The sequence below is a fragment of the Haemaphysalis longicornis genome, unplaced genomic scaffold, assembly GCF_048455015.1.
Source record: "Haemaphysalis longicornis isolate Haplotype H1 unplaced genomic scaffold, Haemaphysalis longicornis Haplotype H1 scaffold_1, whole genome shotgun sequence".
NCBI classification, from domain to species: domain Eukaryota; kingdom Metazoa; phylum Arthropoda; class Arachnida; order Ixodida; family Ixodidae; genus Haemaphysalis; species Haemaphysalis longicornis.
Genome location: NW_027526203.1, coordinates 126,505,902 through 126,530,569, shown reverse-complemented (window position 1 = coordinate 126,530,569; position 24,668 = coordinate 126,505,902).

The following is a 24,668-nucleotide window of genomic DNA, read 5'->3' as shown; positions in this document are numbered from 1 at the left end:
AAAGAGAGTGGCATCAACGATGGCAGCGATGGCGGGAGGGAGGTGGTTCCATTCTACACTGGTTTTTGGGATAAATGATTAACGATACATATCAGTACGACAATATGGTACACCAACTTTGCTGAAATGGTCAATTCGAGATGACACGTAACGGGGGGAGTAATAAGTTGATCCTTTAAAGTAGGGTTGTGATAATAAATTTTGTGAAACAAAGACGAGAGCATTTGCGACGGTGTGGAAGGCTTGTGAGATTAAGCGTATTTTTCATGGATGAGACACTGGCAAGGCGCGAATAAGATGATGATATGTAACGAGCGGCACGGTTTTGGACAGATTTAAGACCGAGGGTGAGCGTGGTTTGGTGAGGATCCCATATGGCGCATGCGTATTCTAATTTGGAACAGACGAGTGTTTTGTAGAGGGTTAACTTTAAAGATGAAGGCACAGAAGAAACATTCCGGTGCAAATAACCTAGCATGTGACTAGCGTTCTTTATTACGTGGTCAATGTAAGTGTTTCATGACAGGTTATCAGAAATATGTACACCAAGATATTTGTATGAGTTAACATGTACAAGAGGAATATCGTGAAGAAAGTACGCATGCATATATGTTTTATTGGGCTGCCGGCACATCCTCATATTTTTGCACTTCGTAATGTTAAGTTTCATGTGCCATTTGTTACACCAGTTAGTTACAGTGTTGAGGTCATTTGGCAAAACTTGAAATTCAGCAAGGTTAAAAATTTTGTGGTAAATTACACAGTCATCCGCAAATAGCTAAATTGATGAGAATTGAACACAGTCTGGAAGGTCATTGATAAAAACAAGGAAAAGAAGTGGTCCTAGCACTGATCCCTGTGGCACGCCTGATTCTACCGGAGATAAAGCAGATGAGTGGTCATTAGCAATAACAAATTGGGAACGTTTGAAAAGAAAGTCTTTAATCCATTCGAAAATTTTGGGATCAATGTTTAGGTGCTGAGCTTGAAAATTAATAAATCATGTGGGACACTATCAAAGGCTTTACGAAATCTATGAATATGCAATCGGTTTCAATTCCCAAATCAGCACTTGCGAGCAAATCGTTAGTAAATGTTAGCAGTTGAGTTTCAGAAGAAAACATTTTCCTAAACCCCTGTTGACAGTTAGAGAAAAAGAAATTGAACTTAAGAAATTCAAATAAATGGGAATATCTTATGTGTTCTAACATTTTACAAGGCACTGTTGTTAATGATATGGGGCGATAATTATCGGGGCAATGAACGTAACGAGATTTAAAAACAGGTGACACCTTCCCACCTTCCAATCGCGAGGCAATATAGAATGGTACAAAGTTTTGTCGAAAATTTTTGAAAGAATAACAGATGAATACACATGTGTACATTTGAGCATTTTAGAAGTAATACAGTCAGGGCCAGCAGAGGATGAAATTTTGAGATTACGTATCAATGCATCAATACCAACAGAATCAATAATAATGAGATTCATTGGAAGGAACTGCGTAGGCGTGAAAGGTGGAATAATGGTAGAAGTAACCCGACTAAAAACAGCGGAAAATGTATTGTTTACAATGGAACAGCATTGACTTGGGGAGACTGGGGTATTTGATTCAACAAGTTGTATGTATAAGTTTGTTTTCAGTGCCGCTTACTATGCTCCAGAACTTTCTTGGGTTACAGTGTAACAACGATGGTAGCGTATCAGTATAAAACGACTCCTTTGCATTCGAAGCGGCTACGTTAAAGTCACTATTAATTCTGTGATAGGCCGTCCAGCGGTCAGGCCGATTTGTCCGCTTCGCGCGACGAAACATGCGCTTCTTTTTGTTACGGAGCGCTTTAAGGAATTTGTAAACCAAGGTGAACGTGGGTTATTTGTAACCTTTCTTTTTGGGACATATTTTTCTATCAGAGATAACAGCTTGTTCTTAAAAAGGAACCAATTTTGTTCAACCGTGCGATCGGAAAAGTTGGGAAAATAGTCGGCGAGAAACGCCTCTAACTCAGCTGTGATTGACGTTGCATCAGCTCTGCTGTAGTCTTGTATTACTTTAAAAGAATTATTTGAAGGTACCCGAGCTTTCAACGTAAAATTAAGTATGGAATGGTCGCTTATGCCTGGTAGATAAGTTGTAGGGGAAAGCAAATCTGGTGTAATGGAAAAAATTAAGTCCAACGTGTTAGAACATCTAGGAGTAGTTCGCGTTGGCATGTGAACAAGTTGCGTAAGATTGAAATCACCGCAAAGGTTTAGAAATTCTGCGCACTGCGCAGAATTTCGTTCAACAATTACTGAATCATGCCGCCATTGTATGTTTGGAAAATAAAATCTCCTAAAATGAGCTGAGGCGAGTTAGGGTATCTGAAGCACAGTTTATCGACGACTTCATGAAGTTCACTGCAAAAAAATTACACCATCTTCCCATGGGGAACCATGAGGAGGATGCGAAGAATCATAGGGGTTCTGTGTAGGTTCCATTGTGTTGCCGTTATGTTGTTTCGTTTATCGGAGCACGAATGGGAACGTAGTGTGAACCACCATGTAGAGTCAGAGAAATGTAGAGACAGCGAAGAGACCGACACCGGCGTTACCTGATTGAACACCTCCTGGTTCTCGTCTTTCTTTATTGCGTGCTCACGTTCCTACCCCGCTGCCCGCCCTCTCCATCCTCTTCTCTGGTTGAGCTGCAAGGCGCGTGGCGCTTCCCGCCACAGCTTTCCCACGGGAAATTCAACACCCACTCTAAAGTTTTCAGGTCATCGTTTCCGTTGACGGTCAGCTTCACGTGCCTTCATTGTATCAGTAGCTTATTGACGTAGTTTGAATGAGTCAAGGACATAAGGCGCGTTTGTAGCACTTGCTCCTGTCCCTGTTTTGTAGCGCAGTGGGAAGAGCGCCAGGTACCTCCAGTTGCTGCCAGAGAGTCGTGGAATGGAAACCGGGCGCCATGCACTATTAGTTTTATTTATAGTGTAGGGGGAGAGGTGCGGACGCCGGATGACGGAGGGTCGACTAAGAGATGTTTTGCATCTAAAAGAATTTGGCGCGCTTGGTGATCTATAGCAGACATTGAGATAATGAATTCTCGGCTAGCAAGAAATATGGGCGCGCAAACAAGCTCAAGCGGCGTCACTACCACGATTACATGAGAAACAAATCTATCGTTGACCCCTATAAGCACTCCTACTCCGGATCGAACGTCGCGGTCGTATCTGTAGAAGCAATACGAGTTTTCACAGTCTAATATCTCGCTATTCTTAATGTTTGCGGAAAGCCAGGTTTAAGTCAGAATGACAATATCAGCTGAGCAAGAATCAACAGCGGAAGAAAGTGCTATGGATTTGTTACGAATGCTTTGAACATTTGTGAAGAAGATGGATGCATTTTTTACGTTTTGTGCGGAAGATAGCTATGCAGTAGTGTGTTGGGGGCCAGCAGATGAAACGTTATCCGCAGCATGTGTGCTTCGGGAAAATGTAATTTCGCATACACTGTCGGTGGCTGCGCTGTAGATGCAAGTCTTAATCTTCCTCTGAGCCAAAAAATCGTTTCAGGTTGCAGTGAAAAAGACCAGAAAGACACACCTGCTCTCTTTATGATCCTTTCTCTCCGAAGCACTCATTTCTTTATGTATTAGGAACCAATTCGCCTAGTGACCCACTTTATTAGTTCTTTGTGCATACAGCTACGTTTTTACATTTTCATATTTATTTATTCTCATTGTGTAGCATGGTTCTAATTCTACATGTGCATTGCTCTTTTGAAACTGAAATGGTTTTCTTTGGGTGGCAGTGCCTTTTCGCTACAAAAAAGTAGTGGTTACTGTAAAGAGGGCCAAACAACAAAAATAAAGGAAATCAGTTTTAACTGAGGAGGTTAAAGGCCTATGGCAATTTATTAGGCTCAGACAAAGATGATCGCAGTCACTACACGTGCTGTGGTCCCTGTCGGGCTAACAAGCTATTAGCAAAAAATGAGACAACCCGTCGCATAATGTGGTCAAGTGCAGTTTTGTAACCAAGGCATCTGGCCCCATTCTCTCCGACTTGCAAGGAAAACTGGCGGCTTCAAAATACCAAAGAAATTTGTTAGCCGCATTTATATTAGGGCAAAAGGTGCTTGGCATGCCAATTTATGTAAGAATGCCTGGTATAGAAAATTGTTCTCAGCAGGTTTCTCAGGAAAGCTGGTTTCGAGAATTGAATTGTGCCATAGGACAAACCAAGATTAACACAAAATGAAAAACCACTTAACAAAAGCCCTGAGTTTTGCCATGTGCAATTTTGTGCTCTTTTTATATCATGTGTACAACCAACATAGCCGTACTGCTAATTATATTGCACCTTTGGTTTAACAGCTCTCCAAGAAAGGACAACACCAACTGAAGCCGAGGAAGTGGTGTAATAAAAATTTACTTTATAGTGTAAAACAATAACAGTATTGATGTATTCTTGAAAGTGTAAGAAACAACAGCCTTCCTTGGACTTTTTTATGCAGACCTATTTTTGCATTACCTACAGAGAATGTAAAATAGTTACCAGTTTCTTCGTGTCTACTTTTTTCTTTTAGAGTGAAGGGGTGGGGCTGTTCCGTTTCTTTCAGCTTGTTATGTTGGCTGTTCTTTTATATTTGATCAGTTATTTAAGCCTTCATTAGTAGACATATTATGATTAGGCATATCCTGAGTCAAACTGAGTAGGCGTATTCTGATTTTTATCATGCTAAGCATCACACTCTGAATGCTCAATATGAGCACATACGAGTTGCAGTGAATGATTGAGGATAACACGAATTTTTTTATACAGATGTAACTGCCTAGAAGTCTGCGTACTTGCAGCACATTCATGGGCATCTTACATGGCATAAAATTAATAGCGGTTGTTCAGCAGTTGGGCGACAAGCCACATTTTACCCTGAATACAGATGCTAGTCGACGGCTTTCCTTATGCTTAGGGGCAGCCTTTTCCTTGTATTTTCTAGTTTATAACTACAACACAGAATGCTTGGCTGCAGAAGTTCTCATAAACTACAAAATGACAAGCATGAGATGGGCATTGCTTCTGCAGATAACTTTTTGTATCATTCGTGACATGAAATGGCCAAGTGAGTCTTTGGAGCTTGGTAATAAACTATTTCAATGCACTAAGCAAACCGTGTTGAACAAAAAGCATTGCATCAGCTGCGTAGCCTATGACATTGTGCAGCTAAAGGAATCCACGATGAAATATGTATGTCTTACTGATTCATTTTCCTGTGTCTACCTTTAGAAAGTGCCTTAATTAACAATAAAAATGTAGGACGGGAGGAGGGGTGTAAGAGATTTAAAGATCGCATTGCGAAATAATGTGCCCTAAAGGGACCATGAAGACAAATAACACGTTAATTTTATTCGAAAGGTTTCGTGTTCTATAGTGCCCCCAGCGCTTATCCGGAAGCAAACGGTGCTTTATCCACTGCCAAACAAATCAATTTAAGCTAAAATTTTGATTCTCGCGCCAAAACATGTGTTTGAACGACGTTTAATAATGAAATCGTAAGAACAGGTCTTTCAGCTAAACTTGGTGTGTAGCGGAGACTTGTTTACTGTTAGTCAACCTAGATGGCGCCACCACACCACGGCAAGCCATTTTGTGCCTTTGGTTTGTTTGTGACCGTATTGAAACCTCGCTTGTTTTTGTTGATGGATAAAATAATCGTTTCGTGAAACATAGTGCTTACTCGACAAATATGTTCCTGTACGACGCCGTTTCTCGCGTCAGTCGGCCAGTGTCGTCTGAGACAACCCCAAAGGCCCGCAGTGCTGTGCATCTAAACCAAGCATTGTGCGGGCAGTACCAAGAGAAGTACTCATCGGTACTTCTATGTTTACGTGTGCTATCGTAACTTCCCCTGTTTGCGTCACCATTCTTACTGATATAAAAAGAATTTGCCCTTAATTTAAGCGCAAATAGCTCGTTCGGGAAGCTTCTAAGCTCTGCCTAATTTGCGTTTGCTTTTGCCGGCCTCCGCCAATCACAGAGCTGGCTGGTATGACATCATAGGTTCTGTTGCGGGTAATGAGCTACTGGGTCGCATGGCCATTCCCTTTTTTCCTAATTATACAGCTTATTCGAACGAAGTTTACGTTAAAAGTGGTGTCAGCATGATTATAACGAGGCAATCTTTTGAATTAACCATAGTTGCATTTTCTCTTCATGGCCCCTTTAAGACTTTCTTAAACGCTATGGATGAGCTGCTTTACATCAGAGGCGTTTCTTTGAACACGTTCAGCCCCGTATTGTTTTTTGTGCAGCTTAACCGCCATGTGGAAAAGCCAACGTAGTCTAACAACTCGAGGCGAAGTAGGTGTGCCTTCTCCCTTTGCACACAAAAGTGTAAGTACAGCAAGATTAGTTCACTGCTGCATTATCGAGTAAAACTGCTGTTTTTGCACCGCAGAAGGCACTTCGCTCTATGAGACAAGGGGCAGCGTAGTAGACCTCTCACTCGAGGAACTGTGGTGTGAACCGGAACATCGCGTACAGAACGTAATTTTTTCGCCTTCATAAAATCAACGCAGCCTCGGCAGCTAGCAATCGAACCCGAGACATTCTACGTCCCTGCAGCCATACGAGACCATGCGAGATCTGCACAATCTGGCACCTGAAAGACCTTGTTAAACATAATAAAGGCACCCGGAGTTATTATTTAGAGTGTTTACCAAAACGAAGGGCAGACAGCATGGGAGCACTAGATACATACTTGCTTACAAAGACCTAACAAGTAAAAAATATTTATAAAACGACGCGGCCGGCCACGGAACAATACGCTATTGATCAACACCGTATCTTGTGCACCGGCCGACCACGTAATTTTTTCCTTCCACCATTGGAAGCTGAAAGGTGCCTTAAACGCCCCGTGAACCGCCATAACCTACTTCCCGCCCAAGACTGCAGCGCGAATTTTGTCGTGATGGAAACCACGTACGGTGCCGTTTGCACGAAGGTCACGTCAGCTCGCGTCATAGATGGCGCTATATCGGTGGGGCTTATAGCAATGTCCATAAATTTTTAACAGTGTAAAAATGAAGGTAGCAAATAAAGAGCGCATGAGCTATTTCTACCTCTTCATTTTTTCATTACTTACTGAAAGACTTGCACATGAAAACGTCAGGCTAAAATGGACACGTAGGTCATGTTGGGTTTTTGACATTGGCCTAAATAATTGAGTTTGATTTCAAGTAGACACGCTGCTGTCTTCATGGCTATTGACTACCGTGTTACTGTAAACCCTAGCTTTAAATATACGCGTAGTGAGAATGCAGCGGTGGATCTAAAGTATACCATCAATTACGAGCCAGGCAAGGTCGGGAGCCCGTTACGTTGTGACAAGTGGCCTGCACACATCAGTTCTCACTAGAGTGGCAGGATGAGTGTTGCAGGTAGGCCAGGGGCACCGTGACTGTAGTCAGAAGATGCTGCAAGACACAGAAATGGAACAGGAAGGATGAAGCATCATTCACGCAGCAGTAAATAATCTTCAGAGACTGAAAAAAGTGCAAACGACAGAGAAGGCCACACAAGCAGTGCCCCTGCCCTGCGTTGGTATCCGGGTCGGTCCCGCTGTATTTCCACCAGCTATTGAACGCCTATTGGCTTCACTAATTAATATGAAAACACACAACCAAGTAAGCATCCGTTGGCAGGGGCTCCTGGGAAACAGAGTACTGGATGCAGTAATGAGGTGCAACTGGCTAAACCAGCGTGTTGCAACGCCTTCACTAACCACGCGCACAGGCGAAAACCTTGTGAACAGCGTTCCGTCACGCCCCAACTTCACGCATAGACCACACTGCAAGTTCGCTTTCATTACACGATTACAGGGACAGACAACCGATTTTTGTCGAGTGTATATTCTCTACCCAGATGAAAGGGCGTTCCTTAAAGCAACCGAACGAGAAATGGTTTTGCTGATAACGCCCTAGAACTTCTTAAATGGAAATTTTTAGAACTACGAGCTGTATGTGTACTCACAAAAATAATGCTGGCAACCATGACATCCACTGGCGGGGCAACATAATTTTATCTGTAAGCGAAATGAAAAGCACTATTTAAAAACTTCTCTCAAGCTACAAAAAGTGTGAATCGCAGGGTTTCTTATTCCTTTATGTGTTTTTTTAATTCACCCGTCTATTTTGCTCGAAGGCGCCATCTGTTGGGATGGACGATAGGTAGAATCTGGCTTCAAGTTGTGGAGGTCGGAAGTTGGATTCTCCCCGGGCGTGTCCTTTTTTTTAAGCTGCCGTTGGCGTATTTGGAAGCTGCGATCGAATATTTTGCAGAACTAACGCCCATGAATCAGGCATAATCGTGAAATCCCCTTCACTGGGTCTGTTTACTGAACGCTGCCGTTGATTCTGGGCATGGAGGCTCAGTTAGCCACACTGAGAGCAACCCAGCGGCGGCGGGCAATGTGTCTTAAAAAAATTTCAAAATAATGCTTAAAAATACATTTACAATTTCTTATACGAAAACTATATTGAAAGGTTTTGAATAAGTGAATAAACGTTTCAGCAGTTACAATAGCTGCTAGATTTTGAGGTAACATGACCGGGACACATATTGTAGTGTCAAGTTTCGACACTACGAACAGCCACCCTTCCGATTTCAGAAAGTTTGCTGCTAAATTAAACTTATTTCCACCAATTTGTTTATAAATTGCTTGTGGTTACCGGACTATATAAATCGTTGGCTTTCATATGAGCTAGAGAACATATACGCGACAAAAATCAGTTTTCCGTCCTTTTAAGATAGGTTAGCACAAGGCACGTTGCCTGGAAAAGTAGGGAATAACAAGCGATTTGAATGACGTCACATTGGAGAAGAGACAAAGCAACGCATGGGCGAGACGGGTTTGCATGCGAACGAGTTTCAGAGCCGCGCAACAAACCGCCAACAGCTCGCGATCGTCGACAGACGTTAGCAGAGCCGCATAAACAGCGACAATAACGCAAGACGGTGAGAACGTGCCGTTTGGAATTTCGTAGAGATCGCTAATATAATTCTCGCGAGCAGAAAGCTGCGTTTTCAGTAGGAGATATGCGAACAGATCGCAAATCCCCCAAAAAAGAGCGCTCACCTGAGTCGGCCGATGGTGGACGCCCACAGCTGATTGTAAAGCCGTAGTGCCAGAAGGCGCTGGAGCTGTTGAATGACGACTGACAGGGCGACTACCATTGCCAGTTTACGAATTCTTGAGTCTGCCGCAAAAGTTGAACGCGACTATTTGAATCGCTAGGGCGCGCACGCCGTGTAGGCAGCACTCGGAGAAATGTAAACATACGCTGGAAACAAACGTGACGTCACATCCGCCTAGCGCTCCTCCTCGCCAGCCGAGATGGTCGGTTAATTCCTCCCCTTAAAGGCCAACTGCACTCAAATTTTCGACAACGTAAAAATAATGTCACCTAACAGTTCATATAAAAAGGGTGCGAAATGCAAAATACTGCACTTCAAACATCAACGCGCGCAACGCAAACGGCTCGCGACATTCGCGTTTTCGGAACCGAAACTGAATAGAAAAGGCGGCCATAGCGGCGGCCGGACGTGACGTACGTGAGGGAACGGAAGCGGCCGCGCCAGAGCCGGCGGCCGTTCAGAGCCGCCTTCAAATGCGCGTGGTAGCGCCGCGTTTCGCTTTTTTATTTCCACAGAAGAACTTCCACTAACGTTTGCCCATGATAATGGAGTTGGGCGCAATTCCGGCATCCCGTTGCAATCAATCTAGATGAAGTAGACCACCCGACAGTAATTTTTTCCATCATAATAACTGCTGCAATAGCAATTTTTGGCATTGCAAGTAAAAAAACGGACCCTGATTTACAAAGCTATTTGCTCATATACGATATCAAAAAGCAGCTTTTATTATAGCCGACCCCTCGGCTATCACGTCGCCCTCTCTGAAGGGAACAAATCGCACGCGGGCGGAGATAAATTACTATTTCTACTATACGTTACATGCAAACAGCTTATATCGGCCCAGTATTTTTTCCCCTGTGTGCACATCGAGAATCGAATTATTAAAGGGATCTGAAACTATAAGCCCGCTTCCAGAGCTAAATGACGCACTAAAACACGAAAATACTTCCTATCTAGCGCTGTTTTCTACTTTAACCAGAGACAGGTACTGTTGAAAATGTTTTAATTTCAAATAAACTAAATCTAACGCTCAAAGTAAATACTTCACTTGGAAACCAAACAGAAATATAATCTATTGTTTAGGAGAGGAACAGTTTAGTTTTCGCACTTCTCAAATACGACGGCCAATATTTGTGCGGGTGTATTTGTTACTACGAGAAAGGCTGATTTTGGTTCACTTAGCTAGGGAGACAAAATTCGCACAAATGTTTATAGCCGCGTGTACAAGAACTCTATTTGGGTCGTAAAACTTTTGGAAATGTCTAAAGGATAGAGGTGGCGTTGGGCCAGCCCAAATGAGGCCAATATTGGACGCGGAAGTGCAAGTGGTCAATAATTTATAATATATATATTTTTTCTGTGGTAAATGCAATAGGAATGACAAATGTAAGGCAAGTGCTCCTTTCGAGCTATTTTTTTCTTTGAGTAAAAATATTATTTTCAAGTAAAAAGGGTTTTGCTAACTCCAACACGTTCGCAAGGGCCTGAATAGGTTTAGGCTTCTAATCATTTTTTTTGCATTGAGAAATATGGGGGATAATACTGCCTATGCGGTTAGTTTAAACAATATTTGATGGCGACGCCGGTACAGCGCGCTGGTGTAACAGAGAAACCCCGGGCGAACGCATCCCTGCGCCCGGCGGAGCGCCCTGCAAGTCGCCGGAGAAGCGCGAGCTTCACGGGACAGGTTCCCCAACCTCCGTCACAGGCCGCTCGGAACTTGTTACGGCGACTCTCCGCCAGGTGCAAACGTCGTCTGCTCGGAGGTACTTTGAACGGCAGTACCTAGCGCTCTCTGTGATTACGAAGCTAAGGATTTCGCCATGGTGATTTTAAGAGCATAGACTACTTATTTGTACAAAAAAAGTTTTGAGTGCAGTTGGCCTTTAAGGGCAGATCCCCTATTCTGGTTCACTCTAGTATAATATCGGCCCATGACGACCCAGACAACCTCGATGTGAGCCGCATAGACGCTAGCGCCAGATTCCTCTCTAGGGTATATAGTAAGAAACTCTACCCCGGCTGCAACCGAAATGATCAGTCGTGCCTGGGAACACGTAACTCCAGACAATTCGCAACTACTTCCACCATGCTGCACTGTGTCAAGAGGAAGCGGAAGGTATACGAGTGCACTGCAAGGTGAAAACGATATTGCCATGCTCTCGAAAGAACTCGCCGGTACTTCGGACACTCTGTCATAAAAAGTTGCCTTCGATAACTTTTTGATGGTCGGCGACGGCGCTGCGCTGACATCGAGCTCGCTGGATTAAGAAATTGTTGCTGACGTGATGCGCCTCGTGTCGGGGCCACGCACGAGCCGCCGCCGGAAGACGATCGCCCTTTCCCGACGTCGCAAGAACACCTTTCTGCTCCTGATGCGCTGCGGCGACACTGCGCCGAAATGAAAGGAAGTGAACTGCAGTTCGTCGAAATGGTGTCACGTGTCCAGAATGCGATTCTCATTGATGGTGCTAATTTTAATGTTCAGACGAAAATCACTGCTCACTGCAAACAGGTGAACAATTCTCTGCAATAAATGTTTTTAGTAGATTAGTATTCACGGTGAGTGGCATGGTCTTTCTTTCGTTATTGTGTTCTCATGGACTGTTAACACTATTTGTAACAAAATTAATACTGAAATTCTCTATAAGGGGGTTTGGTTATTTCAAACGACTTCGCATAGCGAAGAAATAGCGTTGAATCTCGCTGTTTGCTGTACAAATGGATGTATGTGCGCCGCACGTACTGGACGGCTGTCGATGGGAGTGGCGCCATCTGTAGACACAGCGGAGTAACTTCGCCCGGTGTGACAAACACCATCAACGGACATTGCGAGTACGTGAACAGCTCCGCTGTTAAAAGTAGCTAAAAATAACCCCTGTGGGCGACCCAGTGCATATACTTGTTTTAAGCATTAAAGCGTTTTTATCGTGTACCGCGAAGAATTTATGCACGTATATGCATAAATTCTTTACAAAGGAACCGCGTGGTAACTCCGCAGCCCAAAAGAAATAATACATACAAAAGTTATGTTTAAACAGCTGAAAATTTGCGGTGCTGCATAAAATAAAAGTTTATCGAAGTTTCAAAAAGCCCGCCGTGCAGTTTCTTGTTCCGAAGTTTTAGCAGCCTACGAGTAGCCATACCCAGCTTTCTCGTTCAAAATTACAACCTCTCGGGAACCTAGAAAAACCGCTTTAGGAAAATGATATTTGGCATAAAGCTATAAGTCACCGTGAAGATCAAAACGCTAAAATAAGATTTCAGGTTTCTGAATAATTTTTTGTGTAATTCGCTGTCAAATGTAACTCCCCATGCATTTCTATGGGATAGTTCCCATGGCTCAGGAACCCAGTCGCGCAACGCGCGCGACTTGAAACTGTGCACAACGCAAGTATTCACCCCAAATATTAGCTGTGCAAAATAACTTTTCATTTCGCTAAAAATTGCAGAGTAATCACTGTTGAAAGGACTGCCATGAGCGGGAAAGCTGCACATGTGTAGTACTTTTGTCTTGAGACTCGTGCTGATTTGTTGATACTTCATGTTGAAAGGCAACAGCATGTAACGGGTATTTTTTTCATTTCTATGTGCGTAGGGTGATGAAAATAAGGCCTTACACATTTCAGAATATATCTATACTAACAAAAAATACAGTTTGTCCAGTTTAATGTCGCCAAATATTGCCGTTCACAGGTTTTGTTGAGCATCCAATATTTTCTTTCTCAGTATTTAATTTGAGAGATGGGACTGATAGGTTATGCACAAAAGGAAGCAATGCGAAGTCATTGATATAGCAGGCATTTTTATTATGATTCTTACAAAGATGCCGAAGGTTACCACGAATTGCTTCACCACCTTTTAGGCTTGCATTACTTCGAAATCCACCTGTACCCGCCGCGGTATCTCAGTGGCTAAGACATTGTGCCGCTGAACCCAAGAACACTGCGGGTTACATTCCCGGCATCAGTGGCCGCTTTGAAGATCCACGACGCCCGTCTGTAGAGTTTTCAGTGCCTGTTAAAGATCCCCAGGTGGTCAAAATTAATCCGGACGTCTCCACTACGGCGCGCCTCATTACCCAGGTGTAGCACCGACCCGTTACAACCCCCAAAGTTTGAATTTTGAGATACCACGCATATCAAGCCCACGAGTCAGGGCCCAGAAAAGAGCAGTAAACGCGCGAAATTGCCGGGCATGCGCTTCAACTTCACTTCATGGGCGCGCTGTGGACGAATAAAAATGGGCTCTGTCATGGAAATCTTGTTATCAATGTCCTACGTAAGGCCGAATCGCGCACATTCGAATCCTAGTCCTCTGTGGTCGTAGAATACTTATCCCCAAGCAGATGGGGGTAGACGCGCGAGAAGCAGGCAAAACATCCAATTTCGACTTTGGAAACGTCGTGCTGATACATGGAAAAAAAGGGGCGATTTAACAAAAAAAAATCGCGCCAATCCACCCCGTGAATGTGGTTGGAAAGCAAAGCTGTAAACGTCACCCATAACGATTACCCATGCGATGTCACTTAAATTCATTCACACCGCACAACAAGTAGTAAAACCAGAGAGAAGTAAAATGCACTTAACCACACCATTTATTGCTTCAAAGGGATATTCTTGTTAAGGTTAAATCAATGCATAATGCATGAAGGGTGTTTGGTTGAGTTGTACTGGTGTAGCACAAGAGTGAAAACTTTTTTTATAAAATTAAATTAAGCTCCAACCCGGTGTTAGACGATCTGACTTCTCCATCTCTGCGCCGCGGACGGAAGCGACGAGATTTGCGGCAGAGAAGGAGAAGGAGGTAGAAGAAATGCTTCTGTTCAAATTTCTGAACGGCCCAGAGTGCAGCCCTGGGGAGTGATTCCTTCTTCTGTGGGGCCCATATGCAGTCCGCGCGGCCTGTGTTCTGTCCACCCGCTGATGCTGGGTTGGTAGAGAGGGGCTGGACAGCAGCATCTCCCATTGCTCTTGTTGGGTAGTTGACGGAAAGAGAGGGGGCGCTCAGGGCTAAAGTCGCACACCCCGATTACGGGGCGGAGTGTTCCTACTTCTGAGCAAAATTTACATTTAGCGTCGTAGCGATTCGGATGCACTAAGTGAAGACGCGTAGGCTGTGGGAAGGAGCCAGGATTGTATGAACTGTAGGGTAGTTTGTCGTTCTCTGGAAAGGTCAGTTTGAAGCGAAGGTACCGTCTCTCTCAGAAGGCGATAATGCTGGGTTATCTCGCTGAACGTGACAAGCGGGTGACTGTCCTCGTGCAGCTCCATAGCACGGGAGGTGAAAGCGCAGGCTTGTTGGATGGGCGTATTTGTTGCCCTCCATTGAAGCGTGAGGGGGTGTCCAGATGAGCTGAATGGAACCGTTTGGGGAACGGTTTATTGTCACGCGCAGTGCAGGTCAGGACATCCAACCCGACTGGTAATACCAGTAGGCTTGCTGGGAATCGGTGACTACCCTCCGAACCCCTGGTTGAGTGAGGGCCAAGGTGATGGCTGCCTCTTCTGCTGCCGTCATTTCTTGGGTCCTAAGCGAGGCACACGCAAGGAGCTTGGTTCTGGAGGTAGCCGCGATGATGGCGTATTGCTGCCCTTGATGTTTGGAGGCGTCTGTGAAGATAACTGCGTGATCCCTACCGAGGGTGGTGTTTACCGCTTGAGCCCGTGCTTTTCGGTGACCCTCGTCATGTGAGGGGTTTATATTTCTAACCAAAGGGAGCATCTTCAGTTTTAGTCGCCAAGAGTCTGGGAGTACGTCAAGCGGAGTGACATTCCGGGCTGCCCAGCCAATCCGGTGAAGCATGCGGTTACCCACCGCAGTTCTGAGTCGTACCTTCTGGTTGAAAAGATCCCCTTCTATCAGCTCTTCCACCGTGTTGTGGAGCCCCGTGCTAAGCAGCCTCTGTGTGGACGCACGCATAAGAAGAGCAATGGCATGCTCGACCGCCTTTCTAATCATTATATAAAGCATCTCTATGTCGTCCTTGTCGAGAAGAAGAGAGGGGGTTGACGTAAGTGACTCTCGAGAGGACAAAAGCTTGAATTAATCGAAAGGTACCGGATTCCTTTAGGACTCGCTTCTTGGTGGCAACTCGCCTGATCATGTATATGATTTGATTATAGCTTTTTTTGAGGCACTGCAAAGAGACGTCACTCTTGGTGTCAGCCTCGAGATGTTGACCCAGGATCTCGATGCTAGGGCATGGACTAATGGCCTGGCCATCAAGGAGTATTTGAATGTATTCCTTGATTTGGCGTGAGGGCAGACGAAAAGGAGCTGTGATTTTTTACGTGAACACTGGATGTCAGAGGCTTTAGCATATTAGCGTACTAGAACTGAGATGCCTTGCCTTGGTGTGCGCTTCCTTTAATTTATGTAACTCTTAGCACATGAGCAAGATGTGGACATGGCCGCTAGACGGGTGTGAGTGGTCGCTTGACGCTTTGACGTGGCATTCAGCGAGAACACAGGGGGTAAACCCGTTGATGTGCTTGGTGAGTACACCACCTGTCTTCCCCATGTTCGCCTGGGCTCGTAGCTAAATCGGTAAGAGAATGGGCTCTCACTTTGTTAGTCTGTTAGTTCCAGGTTCGATTCCCGGTGGTGCCAGTAAATTCTTTTATTTCTTCGCTTGAGTTTTCTGGTGACACCAACGGTCGCGAAAGAACCCTTAGGGGGTAGAGGTAAAAAGCTTTGCCTTAAAAAAAATTCCCCCGCATTTCCCCGAGGGGGAAAATGTGAAAGTGCGAATGCACGGTTGTCGGCCCGCTTGCGGCGCTTGCGCTCGGCCCCCGCAGCCCACCGCCTCACCGCCTTCTCTTCCATCTCTTCCATCGGGTTTGTAGTATCACGTGTACACCACGCAGTTATCAAGCCGCTATAACGCCGCTGAGTCGCCAACGCACGCCGCTGACGACGTAGTTTGAATGCGTTAAAGATATAAGGCGCGTTACTCACACTGATAGCGTGGCGTCCGTGGCTTAGTCGGTAGAGCGTCGCACTGCGGCCGCAAAGTCCTCGGATCGAAACCTGGCGCCGGATGCTGTTTCTTTTTTAAATATAGAGGAGCACTGCGGACGCCGCCGCCGCCGGCGGTGGATGGTTTGAGGTCGCTTATAAAGTGCATTCGCACTTAAAATACGACTGGCAAAATCTAAATCTTCAAGCAATATAACTAGCTAACTATGTGCAACAAGACTGGGTTTTGTAAATTGGTGGCACAAGGCGAAACATTAGTGGAAACCAAAACGAAATGCGTAGGATAAGTACAAGGGCAGTGCTTACTCGCAATTTATTTATCATTACGAAGTACGCAGTATAAATACATTACATGTAAACCATCCTTCTGTGTAAGGAAATAAACCTTCCAGTTTCGGGCGAGGTTGCGTTAGGGGATTCGTCTACATGCTTCCTTATTGTACGCTTGGTACGCTTATATGATGGCTTACCCGATGCGGGAGCTTCCATCTTACTGAGCCCGAAGTGCCATTTGCCATGTCAGCCAATGCAATTAGGCCATGCCTGCTCTTCGCAAACAGCAGAACAACAGGTGTGTTATTTTAGGAGTGCGTACCGTTTTCCGTTTGCTGATGCGTGCAGATGCGCGCTGTATGTGATATGGCACTTGGGAACAATATTGAGTCATCCGCGTACATAAAAAAGGCTGAGAGCAAGAGAATAAGGTTCCCGCCCTTATTGTGTTTCCAGAAACGACTACAAGATATCTCAGCCTGAACGAGGATCGGTCTTTTCCTGGATCAAACATTATTCAAAATGCCTGTCCCTGTATAAAGTACGGATTTTCGAAGCGTTCCACGTTTTGCCGCGCTTCGAATAGGGCGCTAATATTGTATATGAGGAACCGCGTTCTCATTTGAAGTAAAATGGTTTTGAAGTAACAACCCCGCAGTTACGACATGTCTTCACCTCGGTCCTTAGTTTTGAAGGGATTTTTGTCAGATTATATATCCTACAGTTAATTTTTTTGCTTTATTTTTCTTAGACAGCTCTAAGAGGGAGCCGAGGCTATAGGCGGGCATCGCCTGACGAGGCCCCGGCCCCCTTACAGGTATCACAGTTTCACACAAAGGATCTAGATTCAAACAGCTGGCTTTCAGCAAAACGAGATAGGAACCATAACAGAAATTCAAAGTAACAAACGCGTAAAACACATAACACAGGTTCATATATATAAAACAAATGAAGCACATTACTACTAAAATATATCCACGTGCATATATGAAGCGTTTCAGGGGTGTATCTATCCGTGCAACATATAATAACCAACGTTAGGTAACCGTACATCTCACAAAAATTTAATGGGGCGTACAGCGTAGAGAAGAGAATAGACATGTATTTCTAACAATCGGCCCACTGAATTTGTTTACAGCATGAGTAACATATCATGAATTCAAGTTGCATATTCAAACATACATTGCAACGTTCTTGGGGCTCAACGATTATTAAAGAAACAATATTTCACAAGAAGCAACACTTCAAAGTGTAGAGAATGATGTACCATTACGGACTAGACATTTTCTGCAGTCGCTTTTGAATGGGGCTAATATTTAGGAAATTTATTTTCACGTCAGTGCTATTTATATTTTTGTTGCTTGATAAGGAATAGTCGGCTTACCGTAATTAGTGCGAATTGTAGGTGGTGGAATTAATTGCTTGCGTATTGGGTATGTGGTAGGTTTTGCGGTTAGTAGGTTACGTAGGCTGTTTTTATGAATGTGTTGTAAGAGTTTGAAGTAATACATTTGATCAGCTTTAAGCATGTTATAATTTATAAAGAGTGGGTCTGTCCTTAAATTTTGTTTTTTTCCGGGGTAGTTCTCACATATGCGAAGCATTTTTTCTGCAGAATAATAAAGCAATTGTAGTTATAGGCCATCGTGGTTCCCCAAATTAATATGCCATAACTCAGTCTGGAATAGAACAGAGAATAGTAGAGTGTTTGTTTCAGCGAGGAGGTTATCAGATGTTGAATTCGGTATATGCTTCCTGTTACTCGTGACAACTCAGCTTCAAGTTTGTTGACGTGAAACGACCATGAAAGGTCCTCAGAAAACCAAATACCAAGAAATTTTTGTTGAGCGACTTGTTAAGTTACCTTCATACGTTAGTTTAATTGGGCTGGTGTCTTGTTTACTTGCTGGCATAAATATAATCTATTTTGTCGTATTAATATTAAGGCTTAAATGATTTGTTTCTAACCACTGCTTAAATTATTTGTTTCTAACCACTGTCATTGCTTCATGAGGTACGTGTTAGGGTCTAATTTCCGTAGGGCCTAATTATACCCTTCAGTTCCCAGCGCTGTCAGCAGCTAGTACCACCGTGGGAATGTCCCGGAGGGCAAGCATTCCAGCCGCACCGCCTCTGAGCAGCGGCTACGCCTAACGTCTCTCCGGGCGGTAGGAGCCCCACCGCAAAAGGCCTTCTCGGGCTTGCAAGCAGGCGCTCCTTCACAAACAACTGCTAGAGCAAACTGATTCGGCGTCTCACGTGGTGTCCCACCTTGCTCTTCAAACATCGCCGCCTGTGCCGCCCCAGGGTGACGAAAACTGCCTCATGGATGCAACCACCGACCCACATTTGCCGCAAGAGCCCAACAGTGTCACTGGTGAGTCTATGGACCCCAGGACAAACGTTTCTGCACAAAGTCTTCCGTTTTAGTGCCGCATCAGCCCGAGGAGGCTACTGCCCTGATGGACGTTCCAGCAGAAAACCAGGTACACTCTGACGGTAAGGTGCCATGCCGCCTGAATCCTGCTAGTGTTCCCTCACGCACTAAAGATGCTCAACCAGCTTCCTTCAAGGTAGCCATCAAACAGAAGCAGAATTTCAACATCCGCCAAATCACGACGCAGGTGTTCCTACAAACACTATCAGCATGTCTGAAACCTCAGGTACAGAATGGCTACATCTTCCACCAAGACACCAACTCGATTTCCATGTGGGTGGCCTCATTATAGGCAGCCCATTAGCTCTGCAACCTCACTCATAAATCTTCATAAAACCTCGCTCATAAACCCGGAGTTCCCCTGCCGGTACAAGCCTACCTCTTAGGGCGCTTATGTTTGAAGTTATGTTCTCTGGGGTGTCGATGCCTGCAAGTCTTGCGGTGTGCTCCCGGACACCATCCGATGCGAGACGCAGCACGTGCTCCTGGACCAATATCACTCTTAGGCAAAAATGAGTTACGTTCGTTCTCTGGGGGACTAATGGCCTTTGCCCAAATCATAACTTTCTTTAGGGACTAAATGTGAGGGGACGAACGGTTAGTCCGCCACCCGGCTGGTCCGTGCGATACTCCTTAAGAACGAACGGCTGAAAGAGAGTCGCAGAAAAAGCCCCACCACCTGCAGGGGTCGAACCACCGAATAACGCAATTATGCACAAGAAACCCAATACGCAACCACCCGACCACGCCGCCGGACGAATGGTGCGGGGGATACCATTGAGGTGTACAGCGTGTAGGGCTGTGCAGAACGCGACTGCTTCATTGAAACTTTTGTCCGAAGTTCTGTACGTGCAAGCGACCGCGACCGCGATTCGCGCTTTGCTAACGGTAGGGCCTATTGCTCAGTTTGATTCTAAGAATAGCCTCGCGACCATAGTTTTTTTTCTCGTAAAGAGCAACCAACACATCGCCTAGTTGAGACTGGTGGCTTGGTAATCGGACGACGCATTCGTATCCCCACAAATTAGCGCAAACTAAGCGTATTCTATGAGTTCGATACATATCTTCAGTGCTCTAGGTATCGTATGTGAAAGGGGTCAGCTGTGTGAGTGTCAGAATAGGGAAACAGACCATACTTTCCTGCAGCGCCAGAGCAAATTTCGGTGTTGCTTAGCCTGACTTCTTCATGATCTGGACTGGGAAATGCAACCGGGTTTCACAGCAGTTGCAGCGTTCTCAAAGCTTTGGTGCCCAACGCAATCGTGTACCGAGCGTGAAAGATACCTTTAAGACGTTCAGTTATAGCGAGCATTTCTAATTTGCAGTTCTCATCTGCAACTAATGCGTTTTTCTCGTCTGTTAAACAAATACATATTCATTACTCTTTGGGGGAAACGTTTTCTGTTGTCACTAATATTTGTGTTATTGTTGACGCGCTTGAAATCTTTTATTGGCCGTTATTACCTCGTGCGAATCGTATGCAACACAGCGTATCAACATAATCCCACCGAGAAGCGTTTGTCCATCGGGCTTCGCCGCTTTTTCTCGATTAAGACTAGGTGCTTTTCTTATATTTAACGCCGATATTTTCTCCTGTGGCATCATGTAAAGGACCCGCTGACTGCAATGACTTGTGTTTTGGAAATCTAAAACTGTCCACACGCATGTGTTCCAATTGGCGACGACGACGCCATTACAGCGGATTAACTACGCAGCAGAGAGGCTAAATGCATGGGTTTCGTCTTCCCTTTACTCTTTATAGAATGGCGGGGACGAACGTATAGTCTGCATTTGTGCACACGGCACACACTCTGCCAGGTATACTTCCCTTGAAGAAGAACGGTTGCCCGCGAAGACTAACGGCTGTATTTTGGTCGCTATTTTTGTCCTTTTTGCTTAAGAGTGATCGTGGCAGTCGCCGTACATGCCTCGTTACTGTTCTTGGTCCCCCATCACCACCGGTGCTATTAATCTACAATGAATGCATCTTTCGCCCTCGGACTTACGAGATGGTGCCAGTACTTTGTTAACAATGCTTTCAACACGATCACATGTGTACCTCCTGCCCAATCCACCGCCCACCTCGAGCCCAGGCAACGCGAAAGTGGCGGCTAAAAACGAGACTATCCCTACATTTCGCGGTGGACAGCGCAAGTCTTATGCTCATGATATCGACGACAAAAAGTGTCCTGAAAACTTAACGCCGAGCCGCCCACACGTGTGAACAACTCACAGTTTGGTCAACGGCTCCTCTTTTCGAACCGGTACGAGCTCCTTACATTCCAACAACGACGATGATGACATTGCAGACCAGGCACCAGAACCTCTTTCTGTCACTTCACCTACGAATTCGATATCATACAGCGAGTGCGTCGTCTCGCCAGCTCAACCGTCTTCGCTAAACTCACCAGAATACGCCTGCCACAGAAGAGATTGATATTCGCCTCCAGGCAGTACAAACCGAGCTGGCAAATGTGCCCGCTTGTCGCGCTCAGTTACTGGCCCAGAGGCGCTCAAAGAAGGTTTCTGCAAATAAGAGCTCTTGTGCAAATAAGAACTTCTTCCCAGCCGCCGCCACCTACTCCAGCATCAACTCCAACGGCAACCCCCTCTCATCGGCATCTCAGGCATGCTCCATTCTTACCGATGTGGTGCAGCAACTACAAATGTTAACCATGAATCTGGCAGCATATAGCCGCTTATACCACTCCCGCCATTACCGCAACCGACACTATGCTACAACAGAACTAGCTGGGCGGGCCTCAAAAACTGGGTGAACTTAAGGAATGCGTTCACCTAGGCTCACTACACGCATGGACTCCAGCGCTTCAGGAAGCGAGAGGAGTACACATTATCCCTCTTTTACTGGCTACGCGTTTCCAGCAATCATTGACCATTATCACACATGACCAAGGTCACGCGATAAAGCTGTGGTGTACGACCTCACGCGCCTTCCCCATACGTCCGTTGATCTTCACATCTGGTGTTCACCTTGGCAAGAAACAGTTGCGGTTCATGTTCACCTGCGTCACTGTGGAGTAATCCTTGTGTCGTGCCATGTGCGTCCACACAGTGGTGATGCCCAGAGTGTTGGATTGGGTGGATTTCCTACTTTCGAGTTTAAAATTCTGGCTGCTCCACCCTCACCGTCGGTGACTTCTGTGATATCGTACCAAGTGACGTAATGCGGTGACGTGCAGGACAAGCGAAAAGCTAGCGATGTGATATGGTGCCAAGTGACGTCGTGCAGTGACGTGCAGGACGGGCAGGCGAGCATGCGCCTTTCCTTCTCTTTTTGTGAGCCCCGATAGGCATCGGTGCTGAACTATTTAAAGGGATCAATAAACGTTCGTGTTGTTGGAGCAGCTATCTCTGCTTGGTCACTACATTGGCGAAGAGGCACGGTCTGGCCCGTGCGGGCCGCCGGATACAGGCGTGATGGCGTTGGGCGGCCGCATTCCGCAGTTTGACGTGCATGGAAATTCGACATGGGAAGAATACGTCGAGCGCATCGAACTGTTCTGTGCAGTCAACAAGGTGTCGGAGGGCGTGGACAAGTGGGCGGTGCTGCTGAGGTGCTGCGGGCAGGAAACATACTCCCTGATATCGACGCTCGTCAAACCGCTAAGACCGCCGAACGTGGAATACCAGGTCCTCATCGACACCGTACAGAACCACATTCAGCCAAATCCGTCCGATCTGTATTCGAGGTACGTGTTTTAGAAACGAGACCAAGAATTCGGCGAGTCTGTGGCCGACTACGTCACTGCCTTTCAAAGGTTAGCCGGAAATTTTGGGTCCAGCGGGGACAAGTTCCCGCTTACTAAAATGCACCGTGACCGGTTGGTTTTCGGAATCGCCGACGGAGTCGTTCAACAACGGCTACTGGCGGAAAAAAAATCCGACTTTCGAAGCAGCGGACGACCTCGCATTCGCGGCAGATACTACAGCTAAGCAGCACCCAGCTAGCGAAAGACGACGAGAAGCGGAAGCTCATCTAGAACGCGGAAACCCACGGAAGCCAACGTGTCGCGGGGGCCGGTCAGCAGGGTGAGCGGCGTTGTTTTCGGTGTTTGGGCAACCACGCAGCTGTGCGGTGCAGGTTCAAAAATGCAAAATGCTTCAAGTGTTCAGGAAAAGGACACATAGAAAGAGCGTGAACAGCAAATAAGACGCAAGCACAGGATCAGCTGGATCAGACTACGGGCGGCACAGGAACCGAGTACGACAGCCTATTCAGCATCGGCCAAGTAGCAAGCGCTGTCCCGAAGTACGTAGTTGATGTCTAGATTGGCGGAGAGAATGTCAAAATCGAAGTGGTCTCGGGGGCTTCAAAAACTACTGGTGTCGAAGCGTGAAAAACTGCAAGAGCCGGACACGGAGCTGGTCACCTGGACGAAAGAGGGTATCGAGGTTTCGGGAAAAGCCGTGATGCCAGTGACGTTCAAGGGTCGAACTTGCGAGTTGCAGCAGCTGGTGGTCGAGAACGACGGGAACAACTTGCTTGGCCGCGATTGGTTCTGACGTTTGGAGATAAAAGTAATGGGTCTTCATTCCATCAGCAGGAGCCGAGAAATTTTCACTGCCCGATTTCCGCAGGTGTTCAGCGGGTCTCTGTCGAGCGCTGTGTTACCACCCATTCACATCAAGCTGAAGAACGGCACCCTGTTAAGGTTTCTGAAATGCCAAAACATTCCTTTTGTTCTAAAAGATGATGTTGTGACCGAGCTGAAAGGCTTGTGCAGTTAGTAATATTGGAGCCAACCCAATACTCCGAATACTCCGAACCCAGTACCCATTGTCGTGGTGCAAAAAAAGGATGGCTCGCTCAGAATTTGCGGACACTATCGAAGCAGAGTTAACCAGGCAGTTAAGAGCAATGTGCATCCTCTACCCACATGCAAGGAGCTTTTCGCTAAGCTACAGAAAAGGGGCGGTTCTTCTCGGTGCTTGATCTGGCACAGGCGTACCAGCAGCTGGTGGTCGACGATTCAACTGCCGAACTGCGCACGATAAACATGTTACAAGGGCTTTACAAAGTTCGCCGGCTGTTTCAAAGGGCAATGGACACTATCCTTGCTGGACTACCTAAAGTAGCTGTGTACCTGGACGACATCCTGGTTGTCAGGGAAACGTCAGAGGAGCATGAACGCATGCGCACGGAGGTATTCGGCCGCCTAGCTAAGGCTGGACTCAAAGTGCAAGCAAACAAATGCGAGTTGTTTCAGGAAAGCCCCGAATTCCTGGGCCATCGCATTGATAAGTGTGGCATATACGCTTCCGAGGCGAAAGTCAAGTCCATCCATAAAGCCCCGGCCCCAATTAACAAGAAGGTACTCCAGGCATTATTGGCTATGGTGAATTTTTACAATTTTCTGCTGGGCAGATCCGAAATAGCCGAGAAGCTTTACCGTTTGCTTGATGACAATGCTACCTGGAAGTGGGGGCAAAGAGCCCCAACGGGCGTTTGAAGGCCTAAAAATTTGCTAACATAGCAGTCCTTGCAGGTGCATTTTAACGAAAGTGCTCATTTGATACTGTCCTGTGATGCGTCTCCGGTGGTTGTGGGTGCTGTACTCGCTCACTGTGACGAGACGTGGAATGAGCAACACATTTCCTATGCATCAAGGGCGTTTACGAATGCTGAGCGGAATTATGCTCAAATAGACCGAGAAGCATTAGCCGCGGTGGTTGGAGTGCGTCACTGTCACCAGTGCGTCACTGTCACCAGTACCTAGGCGGTCGAAAATTTGCTATTCTCACAGACCACAAACCCCTACTAGGAATATTGTGGCGAGAG